Source organism: Piliocolobus tephrosceles, chromosome 13, assembly GCF_002776525.5.
Source record: "Piliocolobus tephrosceles isolate RC106 chromosome 13, ASM277652v3, whole genome shotgun sequence".
NCBI classification, from domain to species: domain Eukaryota; kingdom Metazoa; phylum Chordata; class Mammalia; order Primates; family Cercopithecidae; genus Piliocolobus; species Piliocolobus tephrosceles.
The window spans coordinates 82,629,704-82,651,628 of record NC_045446.1 but is presented as its reverse complement, the minus strand read 5'-3'; the positions used below and the strand labels follow the sequence as shown (position 1 = coordinate 82,651,628).

General features: G+C 38.2%; 1 protein-coding gene and 1 pseudogene across 2 annotated transcripts in view; one reads left to right on the top strand and one right to left on the bottom strand.

Annotated features, from left to right (window-relative positions):
- The window catches only part of FAT3 (FAT atypical cadherin 3), a 547,597-nt gene that overhangs the window by 163,903 nt on the left and 361,769 nt on the right, over positions 1 to 21,925 (bottom strand). The window lies entirely within an intron of this gene.
- LOC113223068 lies at positions 2,252 to 2,336 on the top strand (annotated as a pseudogene).

Sequence of the window (21,925 nt, the reverse complement as noted above, 5' to 3'; positions counted from 1 at the left end):
CCTCACAGAAATCAGCCACCAGAGAGTAAGACACTATCATTATCCTAGACTGGAGATGATATGAAAGCCATATGCTATGCATAGGTCACCAAGAAAAAGTAAGGGTGGAACCCAGATCAGCTGAAAGATGCTGCCACTCCTTGTTTAAGTGCATGTTTCGTAAAGTCTGTATCTCTGTGGTCTTCAGTGAGAGCTGAACATCTATAAGATGGAATTGAAAGATGGATGCTGTAGATCTAGGCCCGTATTTATCAACGAGGGCAGTATTGAATATTTGGGGTCATATAATTTTGTTGTGGGGGCTGTTTCTGTAGGATGGCTGGCAGCATCCTTTTCTCTACCCACTAGGTGCCTGCTCTTTGCTAGTGTGACAACCAAAAACTGTCTCCAGGCATTTCCAAACGTTCCCTGGGGGTAAAACTGACACCAATAATGAACAAATGATCTATTCAAGGCTTCAGAAATATTTACAGGTTTGCGAGTAACTGGAAAGCAGAACATCAATGAACTTCCTTACATACCTTTACATATTCAACAGCAAAACACCGAGTTTTAGGAAGAGGATAGAGTGTTGGACTGAAGGACATTCTAATGGCACCACAAATACTGTGAAATATTTTGCTTCAATAAATGCAAGTTGGTGGGTGAGGGTGTGGGTGATAGGGAAGACAACTCAAAACCAAATCTGACTTAGCACCCAATTTCATAAGGAAGGATCAACTATCATGGAAAGAACCTGTTCTGTCCATTTTAAAGAAATTGCTTTAGTTCTTAGGCATAAGAAGACCTATGATAAAGGCAGGAAGATGAAAAAAATATTTTTAAGAACTACATGATTAAAAAGAGCCTTTTTTGATTTGAATGGACTATTCTTAAGACATAAATGGGCATTTTTCAGAAATTCCTAGAAATAATGATTGTGGAACTAAGCAGAATTTTGACACATGTTAAAAAATACATTAATAAACAGGTTTGAAAACTTCTAGGAATCCCACCTGGAGACTGGGGTTGGATGAACAAAATTTTCTTCTAGCACAAATTCCAAAGCAGGCAAACATACATTTTATAAGGAGTATCATCAACTTCACAGTAACTTAAATTCTGTATAAACCACTAGACTTGGAGTTAAGATAAAAAGGACTACGGTCCTGTTCCTTTCCTTGCTACATTAGCCTTGGATTGGATCCCTCTAAAGCTCATGTCCTCACCTTCCAAACAGAAAAATAACGTCAACCTCATGGAGCTGTAAAAGTGATAATGTACATAAAAGTAACTGCAAACTCTAAAGCTCAGAGTTTATATATCAAAATTTTGATAATTAAGTTTTCTTTTTGAGACAGGATCTCACTGTGTCTCTCAGACTGAAGTACAGTGGTGTGACATGGCTCACGGTAGGCTCAAACTCCTGGGCTCAAGCGATCCTCCCCCATCAGCCTTCTGAGTAGCTAGGACTAAGGCATGAGCCATCACGACTGGCTAATTTTTAAAGGTTTTTATAGAGATGGGGTCTCAGTAGGTTGCCAAGGCTGGTCTCCAGGCCTCAAGTGATTCTCCCAACTCAGCCTCCCAAAATGCTGGGATTACAGACATGATCTACCTGGCCCAAACACATTAATTTCAATCAATTTTTATATATGTTATATATGTTTTATATAGGAAAGTCATGGAAACAGGAAAATAAAATATTTTAAAAAATCACTCATGATCCCACTACTCAGAGATAACCACTAGACTCTCATAGACTCTGAGCATGGAATTTACTAAGAATTCTAGAGTAGTCTTGTAGTCTCAAGAGTATTCAGATTAAATGGATGTTTAAAAACTTTTTTTAAATTAAATTTTGACTTAATTTTTTAAAGTAGTATGACCATCTGATCCTTCCATTCACTAACTACCATTATCATGTTAGGGTTTCCTTTTTTAAAATTTCAGTCTGGGGGCCAGGTGCAGTGGCTCACACCTATAATCCCAGCACTTTGGGAGGCCGAGGCTGGCGGATCACGAGGTCAGGAGATCGAGACCATCCTGGCTAACACAGTGAACCCCCATCTCTAATAAATACAAAAAATTAGCCAAGCGTGGTGGTGGGCGCCTGTAGTCTCAGCTACTTGGGAGGCTGAGGCAGAAGAATGGCGTGAACCCAGGAAGTGGAGCTTGCAGTGAGCCAAGATCACGCCACTGCACTTCAGCCTGGGTGACAGAGCGAGATTCTGTCTAAAAAATATAAAAAAATAAAAAAAAATTCAGTCTGGTCCATTTGTAGTCATAAGTGTGATGACTGGATTTTCACACACATGAGAGGTGTGTCTCCCTCAAATCTTATTACCCATCTGATATGAAAAAATAATAATAAAATTTCAGTCTGTTTTCCTGCATGGAGCCACAGCAATAATAACAATGACATTTATCGAGTGCTCTGCGTTTGTCAGCCAGTTTGTTTGCAAGCACTCAACTGAGAAAGCAGCACTGGCACCTTGTCCTCTACCAGGATGATCACGTGCACCAGTAGCAGAGTCGGGAAAAACAACTTTATATCTGGAAACAAACAAATAGAACAAATTACCCTATCTTCAGGATAAGCAAAGCTTTGGGCCCCTTTCTGTGAATTGTGATTCTCAACAGAAACAATATAACCCCTGTGTAGTGAGCTGAATGATGACCCCAAAGATATCAAATCCTAATCGCTGGAACCTGTAAATCTCACCTAATTTGAAAAAGGGGTCTTTGCAAATGCGATTAAGTTAAGGATCTCGAGATGAGGAGATCATCCTGGATTAACCTGGTGGGTCATAGATGACATCACTAATGTCCTTGTAAAGGAGACACAGGGAGATGAGGTTACACTCGGAGGAGGAAGAAACAGAGATTAGAGGGATGTGGCCACAAGTCAGGATGCTGCCAGCCACTTGAAGCTCCAAGAACCAAGGATTCTTCCCCAGAACCTCCAGAGGGTGCCTGGCCCTGCTGACACCTTCATTTCAGCCGAGTGAAATCGATGTTGATCTTCCTGAAATTGATGTTGAACTTCCAGCCTCTAAAACTGTGAGAGAATAAATTCTTGTTTTTTAAGCCAACAAGCTTGTGGTAATTTGTTTTATAGCAGCCCCAGAAAACAAATATGCCAATTTTTTAAAAAACAAGAAAACACCAAAACCTGGACTGTGTCTTTTATTCCAGCAGTCCAGTTCTGCTGAAATCTAAACTTCTTTGTAAACAACGCAAGCAAAAACATTTTTGTCTCTTAGTGCTACTGACTGCTTTTTTAACATAGCTATTTACATATCATTTAGGTACATCTTAATCACAGGGCACACATAATTTCCTCTCGTCTTTCATTTATCTTTTTTAAACAAAGGCACACTGCCTGTAGGGTAGCCCTGCTCCACAAGTAGAGTTTTTTTTAAAAAAAAACAAAAACAAAAACAAAAAACAGAAAACAAATTCTAACTATTTAGAACTCCTCTTAATAATATGGACAACTTGTTTTCTAGTATTAGTTAAGGTCAAACATTGATGATTTGATGATTTCAAAAAGAGCCTCCGAGAATCCTTAGATTTCTAATGAAGATGGTATCTGGGATGAGAAGCTTTAGGCCACCACAGCAATGTAAAACCACTCCCTGGGAGGTGTCAGAGACCCAGTTGTTCAGTACACCTGTGCGGAGGCACGGGAGTGCCGCCACTGTCCAGCATGCTGTCTCAAAGGCTGGAGAACGCTGAGAAGAACAACAACGGAGAAGTGTAAGCATAAAAATAAAAAGCAGCCAAGGAAAAGGAGCTGGGGAGGCCAGCCTCAGTGGCAGCATGGCAAACGGCAACAGGGGTCACAAGCTGCAGGTTGAGAGAAGACTGGAGCCTGCAGGTAAGCTGTGAGAGAGAAGCACATGGAAAGTGCAGCCTGTCACTTTAAAGACAAAGAAGGCATGTGAGGAAAACATAAAGAACCCTGCACGAGATGAACACTGGAGACATTAAAGGATGCCAGCCACTGCTCCTTAGGCACTGTGTGCTGCCCATGGTCTATGCCAGTTCTGCAGCCCTACCACGCCACCTACACCTGACTGATGATGATGCTCAGCGCTGGTCCTCCTGTCTGTTTCACCAGGCCAGACTGCATTTTCTATTTTATATAATTTTTAATTATAAATTAATTAAAAATAAAAGGTTATCTACCAGGTCTTCCTCTCAGACACTCTCATTTCATACCATGTTTTTTAAAGCATTTAGTACAGTTCTGACTAAATAATTATTTATGTCACTTTTACTTAATGTCTGTCTTCCCCGACAGGCTGTATCTCCCATGAGGTTGGTGGCAATGTCTATCTCAAACACCATGTATATTCAGTCTCCTAACCAGTGACCCTTGGCACTTGATATATTTCTAAAAATAAGTCTTTGATTATCCAGTTTGTTCTCTGAGGGCACCAGGTATCAGAAAGAAGCCAAATTGCTAAAAATCAATATGCTGAAATAAACAATATATAAAACAACCAGTTTGCCAGAAGCTAATTTGCCAAAAATCAATGTGCTAAATTTACCAAAACATTGTTTTCTTGTAGTTGTTTATGAAGTTAATAGAAATTCGCAGTAGATTGAGTGGTTTTAAAAGCTTTTGAATATTTTAGGGAAGCTTTAAATGGCAATTTTTTCATTTTGTCATAAGAGCCATATTTTAGTAAATGTTCATTTTATTGAGATTTAAGAATCCTAGGGAGATTTAGACTTCTATTGAATAGATTTAACACTAAGGTAAATGTGATAGTGTCCTGTTCTCTTGAGTAATCCCATCCTTACTTCCTTTCCATTGCTTTGGACAGCTTTTGCTTTTCATGTTGAATCTGTCGGCCCACCGCTACTGAGTTGACAAATCCCACTTAATACATGTTCCAGATACTAGATAATAACAAATTAGCTTATCATTTGGCATAGGATGATTTTGGCCATTTCAGATTTCTTTAGCTGTTTTAAAGGTCATTTTTTATTATTTTTGAGTTTAACCATTCTTTAAAACTTTCAACCAGAGTGACTTAGCCATAATTTGGTGCTTCTGACAACATGTTAAATTTTATCACATCACGTGTGAAGGGGTCGTTTCGAGCATTTGAGTATCTTTCTATCCTCTGAATGTCATTTAAACTATTTTGAATTGTAGGCATTTTATCATTCGTTTCCTAACCACTCAAAGAGCATATCAGCTTAAAATTTGTATTTCTAAAACTTAGTAACCACAGTTTCACCATTTCCCATTGATATGGTTGTTCTGTGTCTTTTCTCAGCAAATTCATATTTATGATGAATGTATAGGATACCCGAAATTGCAACTGTTGACTAGAAATATGCTTTTCTGAATATTAAACATATAATAAAACAATTAAACCACTTCTACCCATAGTTTTTAAGAAGTTGACTATTCCTTGAAATGCTTCTATAAATATAGAAAAGAAAACTCTGTAGTAGAACTTTCTAGAAGTTGTCATAGCTATTAAAACAATTCCATCTTATAGTTGATCTTTTAGTAAAGTTTTTTAATTTTATATTTTTGTTGGTATATAATAGATGCACATGTTTTCAGGGGACATGTCCTAATTTAATATACTTATATTATTTGTAAAGACCAAATCAGTGTAATTGGGATATCCATCACCTTAAATAATTATTTTTTCCTTAGTAAATTTGATGAAGTGACTTAGAAAGCAGCATTATTTGAGTAATTGATTAAACAAGCTTTTAAATGATACATTTTAAAAAGTTAAAAAAAAAAATAAACTGTCTACTTGTAGAGGGATAATGGAGACATGAAAAGTCTCTCCAGTATGGCACCCTGACAAGGCTTTTGCAATTATTCCAGTCTTGGCTCAATAGAAAAGGAGTCTCTATATAAAGAGGATTATAGCAGAGAAAGGGATGTCTAATTCAAAGGAAAATAGAACCGCTCTTTATCAGCCGAGGTTAGTATGCTTCTAAGAAGCTTGCCTAGGACTTTTATAAATCTCAACTGCATCTGAGGCAACAGCTTATAGAGAGCAAACGGTCATTTAACGTGTCTTTTAAGATGCTAGACTTCTACATCCATAGAATCGGTTAAAAAAAAAAAAAAACCTTCCTATGTAACAAGATCCTTTTTCTTTTTTTTCTTCTATTAGGTAATTGAAAGTGGGTATTTAATTGACACCATCATGCTGGGAGCTATGTTTATAGAAAGCGGATGCCTAGGGATAGGAAAAGTCAAGCTGAATGCTACACTTTGATGAGGTAGTTGGGAGATGGATTTTTCTGTCTGAGACCCAAGCTTGAACCTGAAGATTTTCACAGTTGAACTGTCACAATTTTTAAGGTCTGTGGGCAAAGGTCTTAGGTTCTGATGTGATTCATGTCAGATGTCAGTGGAGCTGGGAGTGTTTTTCCTGGCTGGCCCTCAGCATTCAGTCCCCCATATTTAAGAAGGGGCCCATGTCTTAGGAACAACTGGCAATGGGATAATGATCTCACAGTTTTAATAAGGTTGTGAGATTATATTGGGTGATTTCTCACTACCTGCTCCCGATTTTCCTTTTGATGGGTAGCTTAACAGATATGGTGAATTTTATAAATTTCTTTTCTAACATTAGTCAAATTGGATTTAGGATTTTTTTTTTTTTTCCATTCTTGTGTGTTTCTCATTGTATTCAGGTGAATGTTTTGGTTTGCTCCTGAACTTCTCCTATTGCTGTGAGAGAAGCTATAGCTGGCAAATGGCCAGAATTAAAAGAGATATTATAATATAGTTGCTTCTTAATTACTCAACGTGAATTAACCACGCCACTATAATTTTATTCCCATCTTGTGGTCTCCTGCTCCTCTGGCTTTGGACCCGTTTAATGGTGTGTACTTTAGGAAATCAAAACAATCTTTATGCTAGGTAAATCTATGGCAAAAGTTTGAACCAAAATTTAAGCAGTTTTAGCAAGAGCTGCTGTTATCCCTGCCCATTTCTAGTGGGGGTAATTAATTCAACATTTAATACACATGAATACTTGTGACTGTGTATTTAACATACCCAAATCATCTTCATCGTGAGACTTAGTTTGCTTAATGGAAGGGATAAACTGCATAGCACAAAACCAGATTTAGCTAGATTGTTGTAGTGTTGAAATGACTTTGAGGTCTAGAAAGCAGCATTATTTTAGTAATTGATTGACTATGAAATTGACTCTACAAATGTCCATCAAATCTTGTAGCTCCTCCTATCAACAGGTGAATTCTATTTCCCTATCCTCTGAATCTAGGATGGCTTAGTAACTTGCTTTGACCAGTAAAATACAGTCTAAGTGACATGGTGCAAGTCCAGATCCTGAGCCTCAAGAGGTTTTGTAGTTTCTGCTCTTGCTGCACTTGGAAACCTAAAACTACTATGTGGCCAAACTAAAGGATGAGGGGCCACATGAGGAGAACCAAGTGCCACAGCCTGCCAACTGCCAGACATGTGAGTGGGTCTATCCTAGATCGTCAGTTGGCCCTCTCACCAGTTCACCACAGTTTCTTGAAAAATCCCAGCAGAGATAAGCTGAGCCAGCTCAGACAAGAATAACAAAACCCACCAACAACCCACCCAAAACATCGTGAGCTAAATAAAATGGTGTTGTTTTAACCCACCATGTTTTGTTAAACAGCAATAGTAAGTAATACAGTTGGTTTTGTATTTTATACCTTTGAATCTCCAAGAGCAGCCTCTATCACAATGGAACTCAATAAATACCTGATGATTGGTAATGTGGTTTGGCTGCATCCCCACCCAAATCTCATCTTGAACTCCCACGTGTTGTGGGAGGTACCTGGTGGGAGGTACTTGAATCATGGGGGCTGGTCTTTCCCATGCTGTTCTCATGATAGTAAGTCTCACGGGATTTGATGGTTTTAAAAAGGGGAGTTTCCTGGCACAAGCTCCCTCCTCTTGTCTGCCGCCACATAAGATGTGCCCTTCACCTTCTGCCATGATAGTTAGGCCTCCCCAGTCACGTGAAACTGTAAGTCCAATAAATCTCCTTCTTTTGTAAATCACCCAGTCTTGAGTATGTTTTTATCAACAGTGTGAAAACAGACTAATACAGTAAATTGGTACCGAGAGTGGAGCCCTGCTGAAAAGATACCTGAAAATGTGAAACTGACTTTGGAACTGGCTAACAGGCAGAGGTTAGAACAGTTTGGAGGTCTCAGAAGAAGACAGGAAAATATGGGAAAGTTCAGAACTTCCTAGAGACTTGTTAAATGGCTTTGACCAAAATGTTGATAATGATATGGACAATGAAATCCAGGCTGAAGTGGTCTAAGATGGAGATGAGGAACTTGTTGGGAACTGGAGCAAAGGTGACTCTTGTTATGTTTTAGCAAAGAATCTGGTGGAATTTTGCCCTGTGCCCTAAAGATATGTGGAACTTTGAACTTGAGAGAGATGATTTAGGGTATCTGGTGGACAAAATTACTAAGCAGCAAAGCATTCAAGAGGTGACTTGGGTGCTGTTAAAGGCATACAGTTTTATAAGGGAAACAGCATAAAAGTTTGGAAAATTTGCAGCCTGACAATGCAATAGAAAAGAAAATCCCATTTTCTGAGGAGAAATTCAAGCCATGTGCAGAAATTTGCATAAGCAATAAGGAGCTGAATGTTAATCCCCAAGATAATGAGGAAAATGTCTCCAGGGCATGTCAGAGGTCTTCAAGGCAGTCCCTCCCATCACAGGCCTAGAGACCTAGGAGGAAAAGATGGTTTCGTAGGCCAGGCCCAGGGTCCCCATGCTGTGGGCAGCCTAGGGACTAGGTATCTTGCATCTCAGCCACCTCAGCCATGGCTGAAAGGGGCTGAAAGCTCAGACCATGGCTTCAGAGGGTGCAAGCCCCAAGCCTTAGCAGCTTCCATGTGGTATTGAGCCTGCGAGTGCACAGAAGTGAATAATTGAGGTTTAGGAACATCCACTTAGATTTTAGAAGATATATAGAAATGGTTGGGTGTCCAGGTAGAAGTTTGCTGCAGGGGTGGGGCTCTCATGGAGAGCCTCTGCTAGGGCAGTGTGAAAGGGAAATGTGGGGTCAGAGTCTCCACACAGAGTCCCTACTGGATAACCACCTAGTGGAGCTGTGAGAAGAGGGCCACTGTTCTCCAGGCCCCAGAATGGTAGATCCACTGACAGCTTGCACCGTATGCCTGGAAAAGCTGCAGACACTCAATGCCAGCCAATAAAAGCAGCTTGGAGGGAGGCTGTACAAAGCCACAGAGGCAGAGCTGTCCAGGGCCATGGGAGCTCATCCCTTGTATCAGTGTGACCTGGATGTGAGACATGGAATCAAAGGAGATCATTTTGGAGCTTTAAGATTTGACTGCCCTGCTGGATTTTGGACTTGCATGGGGCCTGTAGCCCCTTTGTTTTGGCCAATTTCTCCCATTTGGAATGACTGTATTTACCCAAATGCCTATACCACCATTATATCTAGAAAGTAACTAACTTGTTTTTGATTTTACAGGCTCATAGGTGGAAGGGACTTGCTGTGTTTCAGATGAGACCTTCGACTTTGGACTTTTGAGTTAATGCTGAAATGAGTTAAGACTTTGGGGGACTGTTGAGAAGGCATGATTGGTTTTGAAATGTGAGATTTGGGAGGGGCCAGGGATAGAATGATATGGTTTGGCTGTATCCCCACCCAAATCTCATATTGAATTCCCCTGTGTTGTGGGAGGGACCCAGTGGGAGGTGCTTAAATCACGGAGGTGGGTTTTTCCTGTGCTGTTCTTGTGATAGTGAATAAGTTTCACAGGATCTGATGGTTTTAAAAAGAGGTGTTTCCCTGCACAAGCTCACTTCTCTTGTCTGCTGCCACATAAGCTATGCCTTTCACCTTCTGCTATGATTGTGAGGTCTCCCCTGCCACATGGAACTGTGAGTCCAATAAACCTCATTCTTTTGTAAACTGCCCAGTCTCAGGTATGTCTTTATCAGCAGCATTAAAATGGACTTAATACAACTGGCATGAGCATCAAAGATACAACATTTGTGTCTCATAAGATGCACCCATAGCCACAGACAATATTTGACTTTCAGAAAAATTCCTTAGGCAGTTGAGGTTTGCACCTTTAATATTGCAATTGCTATTTGTTTCAACTGAGGATTTATTAGGATCATTGCTGTTTATGTAAGTGTACGTAAATTACTCCATTATTTCATTCCCTCACCAGTACAGAGCTGTTTTCAAAAATTAGCTTCAGTGAGCTACAATTTATATACCATAAAGCTCACCTGTTTAATGTGTACAATTAAATTGTTTTTAGTATATTTACACAGTTGGGCATTCACCATCATAATAAAATTTTAGAATATTTTCAATATCCCCAAAGGACACAGTTTTTTACTTCATTTTTTCTATTACTAATAGCTAATAAGGTCCTTTAACCTTTCATTTAATTTTATAATAACCTATTTCTTGCATTATCCTGATTTGCCATATTGCAACACAACCAGCGTGCATTATTACTAAACAAATATGCTATTGGACACATGGTACTGGGGGACAACACACACTGGGCACCAGTTGTAGGGGGTGGGGGAGGGAGAACGTCAGGAAGAATATCTGATGGCTGTTGGGCTTAATACCTGGGTGATGGGATGATCTGTGCGATAAAACACCATGGCACATGTTTACCTATGTAACATCCTGCACGTGTACCCCTGAACTTAAAATAAAACTTGAAAAACAAAAGAAATCCACGCTATAACATTTGGAATCCTGGACTATCACACAAAAATCCTAAATGGATAAAAAACACTGAGTTCAAATATCATTTACATTAAGGGATCTTATTTAGCATACTTTGAATGTGAAGCACTGGTATAGTTTAATAATGTCATTTAAAAATGAAAACAATTAGGCAAATTTAGATGGCTTACACTTCAAATTGCTATTAGAAAGGATGAAGAAGAGTTAAATTACAGAAGCTACAGCATGAAATCTGGAAATAAGGATGAGGAAAAAGATAAATGAAAACAGTTGAGGGTATATGGCACAGTTCTAAAAGTGTTAGAAAACACTTTTCACCACTCTTTCGTCCAATGTGGAATTCTGTCAAATTAAAAGTCCTTCACCAAATGCTTCACAGTTCACTATGTTAAGACATGTTTTTCAATGAAAGCACATCTCCAACTGTATGGCAAAAATGGCAGGAAAATAGATTCATTTTATAGAAATGAACTATGTAGCTCTCTTTATGTGTATCCATCTATTCCCTGAGAAAAGGTTAACCTAATTATATTTTTGAAGCATTTTAAATTATAGACTAAAACAATGGTATTAGCAATGACTTATTGTTTCATGTTTAGCATATTAAGCTTTAGGTAAAAGAAGATAATCAATCTCAGAGATTCAAAGATATTAAAGTGCTCGTGAAGATCAATTGGTAATTATTCCTCAGCACTGCTTAAAACCTCAGGGTTAGGCACTATGTTAAGGAGAAGATATAGATGAAAATCAACTTCTTACTCTACTTAAAAAAGATCCTCCAGGATATTTCTGGAAAGTAGATGTATTTCAAATTCTAGATCCCTATATCCTATGAGTTCTGGTCATAAATGACATGAATCAAGCTCCTGCCCCTGTGGTATAGAAATAAATCCAGGAAGTTTAACGTGACAAACATTTCTTGATCCTTTTAAATGTGCTATAGGAGACATAAAGGTAAAGAACACGCCACCACTTCTGCTGCAGCAACCAGACAGCGTTACTCCTTGCTTTTCCCCAAGCACCAGGTTTCCCTTAAACAGGGGAAGGGCAATGGAATGTAGTCTTACTTGAATCTTTTCCAGTGTGTAAGCATCCATTTATTAATGACTAATACCATATCTACTTACAAAGAAAGTTTGTGGAGACTTACAGAAAATTTTATACACACACACACACACACACACACACACACACACACACACACACACACACACAGTTGGTTCTCCTGTATCCATGGGTTCTATGACCAGGATTCAATCAATCTTGGATAAAAAGTATTTGGAAAAAAAAAAAGTATCTGTACGGAACATGTATGTACAGACTTTTTTCTTATCCTTGTTTCCTAAGCAATACAGTATTAACAACTATTTACATGGTATTTAAACTGTATTAGGTATTATCAGTAATCTACAGATGACTTAAAGAATACAGGTGGATGTTCATATCTTGTATGCAAACACATCACTTTATGTAAGGGACTTGAGCATACATTGATTTTTGGTATCTGAGGGGGTTCCTGGAACCAATCCTCCACAGATAGTGAAGGACGACTATACATATAAAATCAAAAGAAAGATAAAAAGACAAGAAATGGTAGATAATAATTTTTGAAAATCTAGGGTAAGGGAAGCTACTACAGTTTAACACAACAGTTTCCTTCTATAAGTTGGCTGAACTCCTCATCTAATAGAGGAGGAAATGCTAACTGGCCCAGCTCTAAACTCTGAGATGCCTGCTGCATGGGTCTGTCCTAGGAAACAGTGACTAAAATAGACAGCCATGTGCTGAGCAGCACTTCTATAAAATATTCAGAGATAGGTGTATATGGCTGTGTAGTACAGCTTCCATAAATATCAGGAACCTAATACTGTAAAAATATTTCCATGAAAAGCTGGAGAAACCTAATCCAGGTACGTGCTGTTCTGGTGACTGGACTTGATACAAGGATATAGCTCAAAACATAGAGAAGCACCAAAGGCTAACATTTCTTACCTATTTCTTTAGAGCTATCAACTGTTAGGAGATGCAGACCCCGTCATTCTAATTTAAGATTATTAGGATTAAAAACTCAAGATCATTAGACTTAACAGTGCATTCATTCTGTAATGAGACTCTAAGCATCAGGACTGGATACAGCAAAACTAATGTTCACTTGTAGAAATTCATTCATACATATTTACTGAGCACTTTATATGTACCAAACACTAATCTAGAAGCCAGAGATTTGGTAGAGAACAATGTATGCTTGGTTTCAGTCATTACTGAGTTTACTGTAGAGGATGGAGAGGTTAGACAAATAAAAAATAAATATTTTTAAATGATAATTTCAGATGCTATGTACTAGGAAGACACTAGTAAAAAAGAGTAATAACAAGCTTCATGCCATTTTTCATTCTGACTGCTGACAGCCTTCTGCCCCATCACAATCCCGTCCCTGTCTGCTCCACATGTGGGCACATTAAGAAATCCCAGATACTTCCTCCTTTGGTGCTAGCAGGAAGTTCAAACCATGTGGGCCCCAGCTTGAACGCAGGAACCCTCACCTAGTCCTACCCCCAACCACCGTATAGCCCCAAGCTCATCTCCATTTCCTACTTTCAGAAGCCATTTGTGGACCAGCTTGGGAGCCCACCCTATTCTCCCCAGAAAGCTCATATGCAAGTAATAAATCTTTACATATACTTTTGGTGTGTGTGTGTGGCATCATGGTCTTGACTTTCCAACCAAAGTTTAGTTGGAGGGTCTATCTTGCCACCAGGGAGTGACCACATCACGAAAATTGGTCAATGTCTCAGGATTATAGGCACAATAAGAAGAGAAGCCAGGTCTCTTGGGGCAGAGCTTCTGAAAGTTCAGTGTCACTTCTACTATAAGCTACTGGTCACAGCAAGTCACCAAGCCAGCCCAGACCCAAGGGGGCATGGAAATAGCCTCCAGCTCTTGAAAGAAAGAGTTCCAAGAATTTGTGGCCATTTTTACAATACACCATGACTATTTAGCTGAATCTAGCTTGCTACCATCCAGTTTACTCATTTCATGATGAGTAAAAATATCACAATAAAGATCATGGCTGGTGATTTTATCCTGATGAAGGGCTTCTCTTCTTTTTTAAGAAGTGAGGGTTGTGGTCCCAATGAGCCAAATCTTTCTCATCCTTGTCCCCATCACACTGACCACAGAACCTGCATATCTTAGGCTCTGAATGATAGCTGTAGAAGTGAACTAAAATCAATTTTAAGTTAAGAACAATGTAATCACTAAGGCACAGGAATTAAGGGAAAAAAAAATCTGTCATAAAACATTTTGAAAAAAATCTTCCATATATGTTCATACATTATCTCACAACACATTCACATTTTTCAGCCATTTGAACACAGCGGTATCAAACTGAGGTCTCTTGTCAGGTGGGTGACAAAGCCATTCTGGATAATTCTGACAGTTTAATAACATAATTAACCACCTGATCTGTAGGAGGGTGAGTCATGATGAGCTTCCTGACAGAGCTGTGAGAAGATACAACTGCTTATCTTTGGAAGTACAATGCACACACCCACAATTGTATATATGCCCTTTGGCTGAAGCGCTGAATTAGGACCCCCGTTGGAAAGCAAACATGTCTATTTGATGATGGATATTGCTCCTTTTCCTAGTCCTCAAAATGCCCTTCTGCATTTGCATCTATTGAGCAAAATAGTTATTGAATATGCTAAAACTTAGTTAGGTATTGGGGACAAAGAAACATGGAAGATTTTTTTGACATGAAGAAGGAAACTAACAGTTGATATATTACTGTATGCAAGACATTCTGTTAGTCTCTCCACACATGCTTTCTACACTACACGACACATACACGAACATACACATACACTACACGACACATACACGTGCTTTCTACACTACACGAAACAACCCAATAAGGTGGTTATTATCTTCATTTTACAACTGAGGACACTGAGACTATCACAGAGTAAGAATTTGCTCTATATCATTCAGCAAATGTATGGCAGAATCTTGATTCAAACCTTGGTCTGCCTGAACCTACACCCAGCCTCTTTCCACCAATATGGCTTAGCATCAGCCTGCAACCACGGGTTTCTTCCAGCTCTGCAAACGTTCTATCAGTTGTTATTCACTGTAACAACATTAAATCTCTACTACAATCATAAAGGGAAACCTCCCTCCTTTTCCCAAATGAATCTCTCTCTAGATTCCATTTCTACATCCTAGCAATTAGGCTGGGATGATGTGTTCATCAAAGTGGCCCTGGTGAGTGAATTGCCTAATCCTTCATGTCAACCCCAAGTACACATGCAAGTAAAAAGAAAAGTAAAATATATGGACCCTAAGTCCAACTCACCTGTGCCAGAAACACTGTAGTTGTTACAGTGATTATTTCAAGAGGCAGAGTTAAGAACCTTGTGGAAATGAGTAAAACTAAGATATATGCAAATTTACAGTAAAAGTACAAAGATAATTTTTGTATATTTTTTCCAGAAAACTCTTAAGGAAGCCTTTTTTTTTTTTTCTGAACTGGAAACTCAAAGCACAAGTCAAGAGTAGATCAGTCCTCAGCTCATATACTGATGGCGAATGAGAAACAGCTAATTAGGCAGGCAGTTGCTAGCAGGATGACCACCTTACTTCATTTAAAGGGAAGAAACACAAATGAAGCCAACCAAACTTATGATATCTATACAGTCCTGCTACTGAACACCAGCTTCTGACATCCGTGAGAAAGAACTATCCTTGTTCCTTCCTTCACTCCTTCCTTCATCACCGTGTTTTGCCTATTTATCCAGGTATCTTTTATCTTACTGCTACCACTACCTGCAGTTGGATAGCAAACCCCTCACACCTGGATCTGCCTCCGCTTAACCGACTGGTCTGATCCCAGACTCCTTCTAACTCCAAAGCTATCTTTTCCCAGATAAACTGCCTTTGTATATGACTTTGATCATGCCACCATTCTGCTCAAAAACCTTTTATGGCTCTGTATTTAATCAAGTATCTAGTCGAACCTACTTCAATTTCCCTCCTCTACTGCTTTCCAATTCCTACTTCCACTGGCAGGTAGGCTACTCCTGTCACAGTCTCCCAAGGGTGCCATATGCATCCCTCTTTATATCTCTGCTTGAATCATCAGTGCTCTCTTCTTTTACATTGATCATCTTCTTATCCAAGGCCTAGGTCAAGTCTCCTTTCTTCTGTGAAGTCCTCCCTGTTAAGTGCAGCCATTAACTTTATAGCACATAAAAGTTGTTTCTCAAAGTTGGGCATACAATTTTACCATGTGCTATCCTACAGCTCATCAGTGCTTCACCTGTGTTATTCTGGTATTCTCAACTGTTCTAGGGTAACTTTGGGTGTAATTATCATGTTTTATGTGCTGGAAGTACGTGTGTGTGTGTGCGCACGTGCATACATGAGTGCGTTTATGGTTAATTATCAACTGTGGACTGTCAATTAAATCTCACACCAAATATTTGTGTATTCTCATGAGTGGTAATTTATATCAATTTAACATTAATTTATTTTATTTTTATTTATTAATATTTTTTATTTTTTTGAGATGGAGTCTCTCTCTGTTGCCCAGGCTGGAGTGCAGTGGCACGATCTTGGCTCACTGCAAACTCTGCCTCCTGGGTTCACCCCATTCACCTGCCTCAGCCTCCCGAGTAGCAGTAGCTGGGACTACAGGCGCCCGCCACCACGCCCGGCTAATTTTTTTGTATTTTTTTAGTAGAGACAGGGTTTCACTGTGTTAGCCAGGATAGTCTCCATCTCGTGACCTCATGATCTGCCCGCCTTGGCCTCCCAAAGTGCTGGGATTACAGGCATGAACCACCACACCTAGCCAATTTAACATTAATTTAAATATTCCCAGAACATTTATTACATTTATAACTTTCAGTTTTTTTTTTTTTTTTTTGAAGTAGGCTAGTTGTCCTATAAGTCCGAAATCCACGTAACAAAAACCACCTGAACCCCATAAACTACTGGGATTTTTTTAAAAGTTAAAGATGTTGTCAGGTAACCTCCAACAGTCTTTTCTTTTTAAAGAAGCAATAAAATAACCGAGACCAGGGTTTTGAGAACAATTTGGTATTTCCCTTTATGGATCATTCATTCATTCATTCATTCATTCATTCAACTAAATAGTTCCGGAGTGCTTATTAGATGCTAGAAACTGTGTTAGTGCTAAGGATACCAATGATTTTATTGCTATTAAAACTACCTGTAGCTAGTTTCTTATAAGCCAAGAGGAAAATGTAGCTTCATAGGATAAAATATGTGGAAACTGGTAGATATTCCACAATCTAGTACTAGCTGAATTAGATTGAGGGACGAACTGGGTTGTTCTGATAAAGAACTTGTTCTCGGACCTTTTGATTTCTTTCCCAATTTCTGCCATGGATGAAAGTTTGACTGAGGTTGGTCAGAACTGTTTAATCATCATAGATTTCAATTTTTTTTTTTTTTTCCTTTTTTGTGCTTTGGGGTAATATGATGTGGATGGCTTGCAGAGTAGAGATTAGAAACAACAGTGTACTGAGCCTCATCAGTGTTTCAGTGTGGGAAGTACAGTTTTTCTGCTTTTTAATGAATTCTTGTACAATCTAATGGCTTTGCTCCAAAAATGTCCTACTGGAGTGGAGGATTACCTTACATGGGTCATTACACTTCCAAGCTTTAAGCCTCAGAATGAACATTAAATTAAAATTCCCTGCACCTAGTAGGCAGAACATTGTGACACTCAAAAGATGTGAAAGTGCTAAGTGAATTCTGAGCAATATTATCACCACTGCATATTTATTGAGTTCAACAGGGTGCTAAGTACTGTACAGACAGATAATACAAGCAGTCTACAAAAAAGAAAAAACGAAAAAAAAAAAAAAAACCCACAGCAATAGTCTTATAAGAACTCTCTCATTCATCTGCCCTAGGAACAGACACTGTAACTAGACTTGTTAGAGAGAGTCTCCTCTTTTCAAAAGTATCCTCAAGGTTCTTTATGCTTTTGTTTGATTTGAACATACTCAATTTTCTACAGTTACCATTTATGAATGTGACCAAGTCTCCCAATTTCAAAATTACCATAAGAATGCTGCAGGCATTAAACTGAAGAAGAACTTCATCCCTTTGCAACAGAAAATTATGAACTGAGTTTTCTGGGAAATCTTAAAGAAATCAGTTGTAAAATATGATATACATATTATTATGTTTTTGATTGAACTGGGAAAATATGCATTTTCAAATTTAATAATATTGGTCTTCTTAGCTAGCCTTTAATTTTCTGGAAAATGCAAATTTGAAAGCAAAAAGAATTTAAATAGTTTAGTTTTAAATTAAAGAGTGAAAACTATTGAAAGTTAAAGCATGAAGTGAGTTTCCTATTTTAAAACAAATCTAGATACAAATAGAGAAAAAATTAAAGTACAGGGTACCCAAGATGTAAGAACCAATATGCATGTGAATGAGCACAAAGAATAACTCTGCATATCCAGAAACTAATTGAGTTTCAGAATCCTGGCTTACTTTATTTAAATGCCAGCCCATCAGGGTTAAGAAAAAAAATCGAGCACTTTAGAGAAAATGGGTTATAAACTGTCATTGTTGAGTTTAGTGTTCTGACAACTTTGAAAGTAACTACAATGTAATTTCCCAAGTTGGTAGCTAAAATAATAGAACATCTGGATGCCATTGAAATGCATGACAATCAAGGAGAGAACAGAAAAGCAGTGAGAACAATGCTTTTCCCTTTGCTTATCATTCTTTGGAGTTTTCAACTCTTACTCCACCCTCAATTGTGGTAGTCAAGGGCAATTCCCTTCTCAAAGATTCACCTATGATTTCTAAGATCCCTGAGGCCATCTCTGGGTCTACTTACTGCTTCCAGAAGCTGTATTTTCCCCCAACTTGGCTTCTTAATCTCTTATGTCAGAATTTAAGCCTGAACACCTGTGTGAGGTGGTAAGCAGTGTGCAGTGTCTTTTATGAATTGGTCAGAGTGCTGATTTCAAGTTTATAAGCTGGGGCTGGCCTTTGGAAATGTACACATCTCCAGATAACACCATTTATTAAGCAACTTCAGGCTCATGCATTCTGTCCTTCCGGGGGCAAGTAACCCTACTGTGGAAAACATAATTAAGTTAAACTGTAGGTGGTTCAGATATATTTGTGTTACCAACTGGCAACCTTATAGATGATGTTTTCTTCTACAGTTTCTGAACTGCCCTTGTCATTTGTTGGGCATTTATAGTTAGATATTTATGCCTTTGGAAATATTGGGCAAAAGCCTAGATAGCTAAAGCTCCTCTTAGGTAAGAATTGTAAAGTCGAGTTGATATTAGTTTTCTCTTTCCTCTGTCTAAACACAGTGAAAAGAGAAGGTAAGAATGTATTTTCTTTCATTTTAATTCAGCTAATATTTAGAGTCTAATAAGTACAAGGTCAGTACCAGGAAGAAAACAAAAACAGTCATTAAGGACTTTGTAATCTATGATTTCACAACAGACTCATATTCATGAATTATGTATTTCTTTACATTTTTACTCTCAAAAAGGGATATTTTATAGAAGCATATTATTTTTCATGCCCTGCCTCCATGAAAACCACATTTCAAGGTTGTCTGAAAGTGGGGTTTCTCTGAGTGCAGAAATGACTTATTCTTGGCATGCATATGAGAGTCTTTCCAGAGTCCCTTTTTCTTAACAGCTCCAAGTTGGAACTGATGGGGGATGTGTGGCAGGAGACAGGGGCTGCTCTTCTTTCTTCTTATTCTACCTGCATCATCTGAAGGGATTTTGCTTTTAAACATGGGAAGGCATATGTGCCCTCTCAGAGACATGTCAAGCCTCAGCTACAGTTTGGTTTGGATCCTTTCCCACTTTTTACACTACAATTTGTCACCAGTAGAGAATGCAGACAGCTATGCCAAATGCGAATGTCGCTTGCATGCCCACATTTGGCAAATGTTTATCCAGATCTTTAGTTTGGGCTTTAAATAATCCATCATCAAGCAGATGATTTCTAAGGTACTATTTAGCTCTGAAATTTTATGATTCTGTGGGATTTATTTGTACTTTTGTGAAAAGGTATTTACAATATATCATTTTGTCTTCAATGACGAAATGTTGTAAGGTAGAATATCAAACTACACTGGAAGAAAGGGGAGTAGTTGATATTTGTGGGTAACCTGTTCAGATGTCTAAAGTTAGGTTACATGTTTAGGCTCTTGATATAATTTTTCAAAGGACACGAATTAATATGCAGTATTCTTTTTTCCAAATGTTTCAAAGATATTTATATAAACATTTCTTACACTGTGTAATTTTTCCTACAGTAGGTAAATGCTATAAGGTGGAGTATTACAGCTCCAGTCAAGGGATAGATTTTTGTTCATATCTGGGTGCAATCTGATCAAGTATCTGAAATAATCTGCCAAATTACATTAGATGATGTGCAGGGTCTTTCTTTTAGCTGATCCACAGGCAGAAGGGAAAGTTAGTAAATGGCTTGAAACTGGGCACCAAACCAACACTACAGAAGTATCACTAGGGGCTCCTGGGTGGCTGGGCTATATTCATAAAATATTCTAGAAAAAGTGATAGATGGTTCCTACTCAAGGTCATGGGAAACTCTACCATAGATTGCTATTTAATGAGATCCTATGCAATGGAAACAAGTAACATATTGAATGTAAATATATTAATATAGAAAAATGTCCATAATAAATAAGCAAGGATATGAAACTATATATAGTATGTATTAGATTTTTTTCACAAATTTTATGCAGGATTATATGATTATATGAAATACATGTGTATACATATATACATAAATGTAAAAGAAAGTTCTGAAAGATTATTTACCAAAATTTAAAACGCAATCATCAGTTCATGGAAAAATTATGAATATTGTTAAATGTTTTTATTTGCTTCTTTGTCTTCTGTTTCTGTTTTTTTTAATTTTCTTACAATGAACATGTATCATATATTAACATAGTTACAAGTTTCACGTATTTCCATAATTGGAAATAATTGTATTTTTAAAAATCCTACCACAGGTACTATGTAATTTCTAAAAGGGGAGTTTTGGAATAGGCTTTTTCTCCCTTTCACCTGGGTATGTACATGCTTTACACCACGAGAAACTGAGTTCACTCTTCCTTACATGTTGATGTCCTTGTGGCATGACAGGAACTTTTAAAGGAATTGCTTCTGGAAGCATCATTTTTGAAGACGGGTAAATGGTTTTGTGCATGTATCAAAGCACACATCATGGGTCTGTCACGGCCTTGCACAGAGATATTTGTAATTCTTCATTCAGAGGTGAAGCAAGCATGCCCTGGCTACTGCTGATAGAGACAGAACAACACCTTCTGTTGTGAAAAATGCTAAATAAAAAATTCCATTCTGTCCTGGCTGACACCAAACAAACACATCTCTAATTCCTGCATACCTCAAGAGTCTGTCTACTGCTGTTATGTCTCCCTGCCAACAAGGCTATAATATTGCTTTAAATTTGACTGCAGCCTTTCTGACTTTTTCACCTAATGAGAAAAGGTTCTTAGACCTTGAATGGTAAAGATGGGACATGCAAAGTTAAGACTTTGCCAAAGTAATTTCCAGTGACAAGAAGAATGCCATATACCATGAAGAGAAAAATCTCAGTCATTTGGTATCCTATGGGATCAAAATTTGCTTTCATAGCCTTCAGTTCAAAAACAAAACAAGAACAAATTAAGCTTCTCTCAATATGGGGAAAGTCAGAACACTGGATCCGTCAGTCTACTTTGTGGTACTAGTTGCTTAGTTTAAAGTGCTTTGTCTTTGTGAAGCTTCTTAAGAGGGCTACTAATGAGTACCTATACATTTTCAAAAATATTGACCTTTTTCTATTTTATTTGAAAGTAGTCACCTAAAGTAGATTTTATTTCAATTACATAATAGCAAGGTATACATCAGCCTGGAGCTTAGCCCCGCATCTAATTTTAAGACTTATCAGCATCTTTAAAAGTCTAGAGTGGCATGCCAGGAATTATAATGGGTACCTCATGAAAAATCTAAGATCTTTCTTCTGAATTATGTATTTATGATCTCCCGAGGATGACAGATTTCAGGTAGGTCAAAGTGATTTAGGAACTGCTTTTAGGCTCCAAATAGGAGCTGGGGTTGGCAAG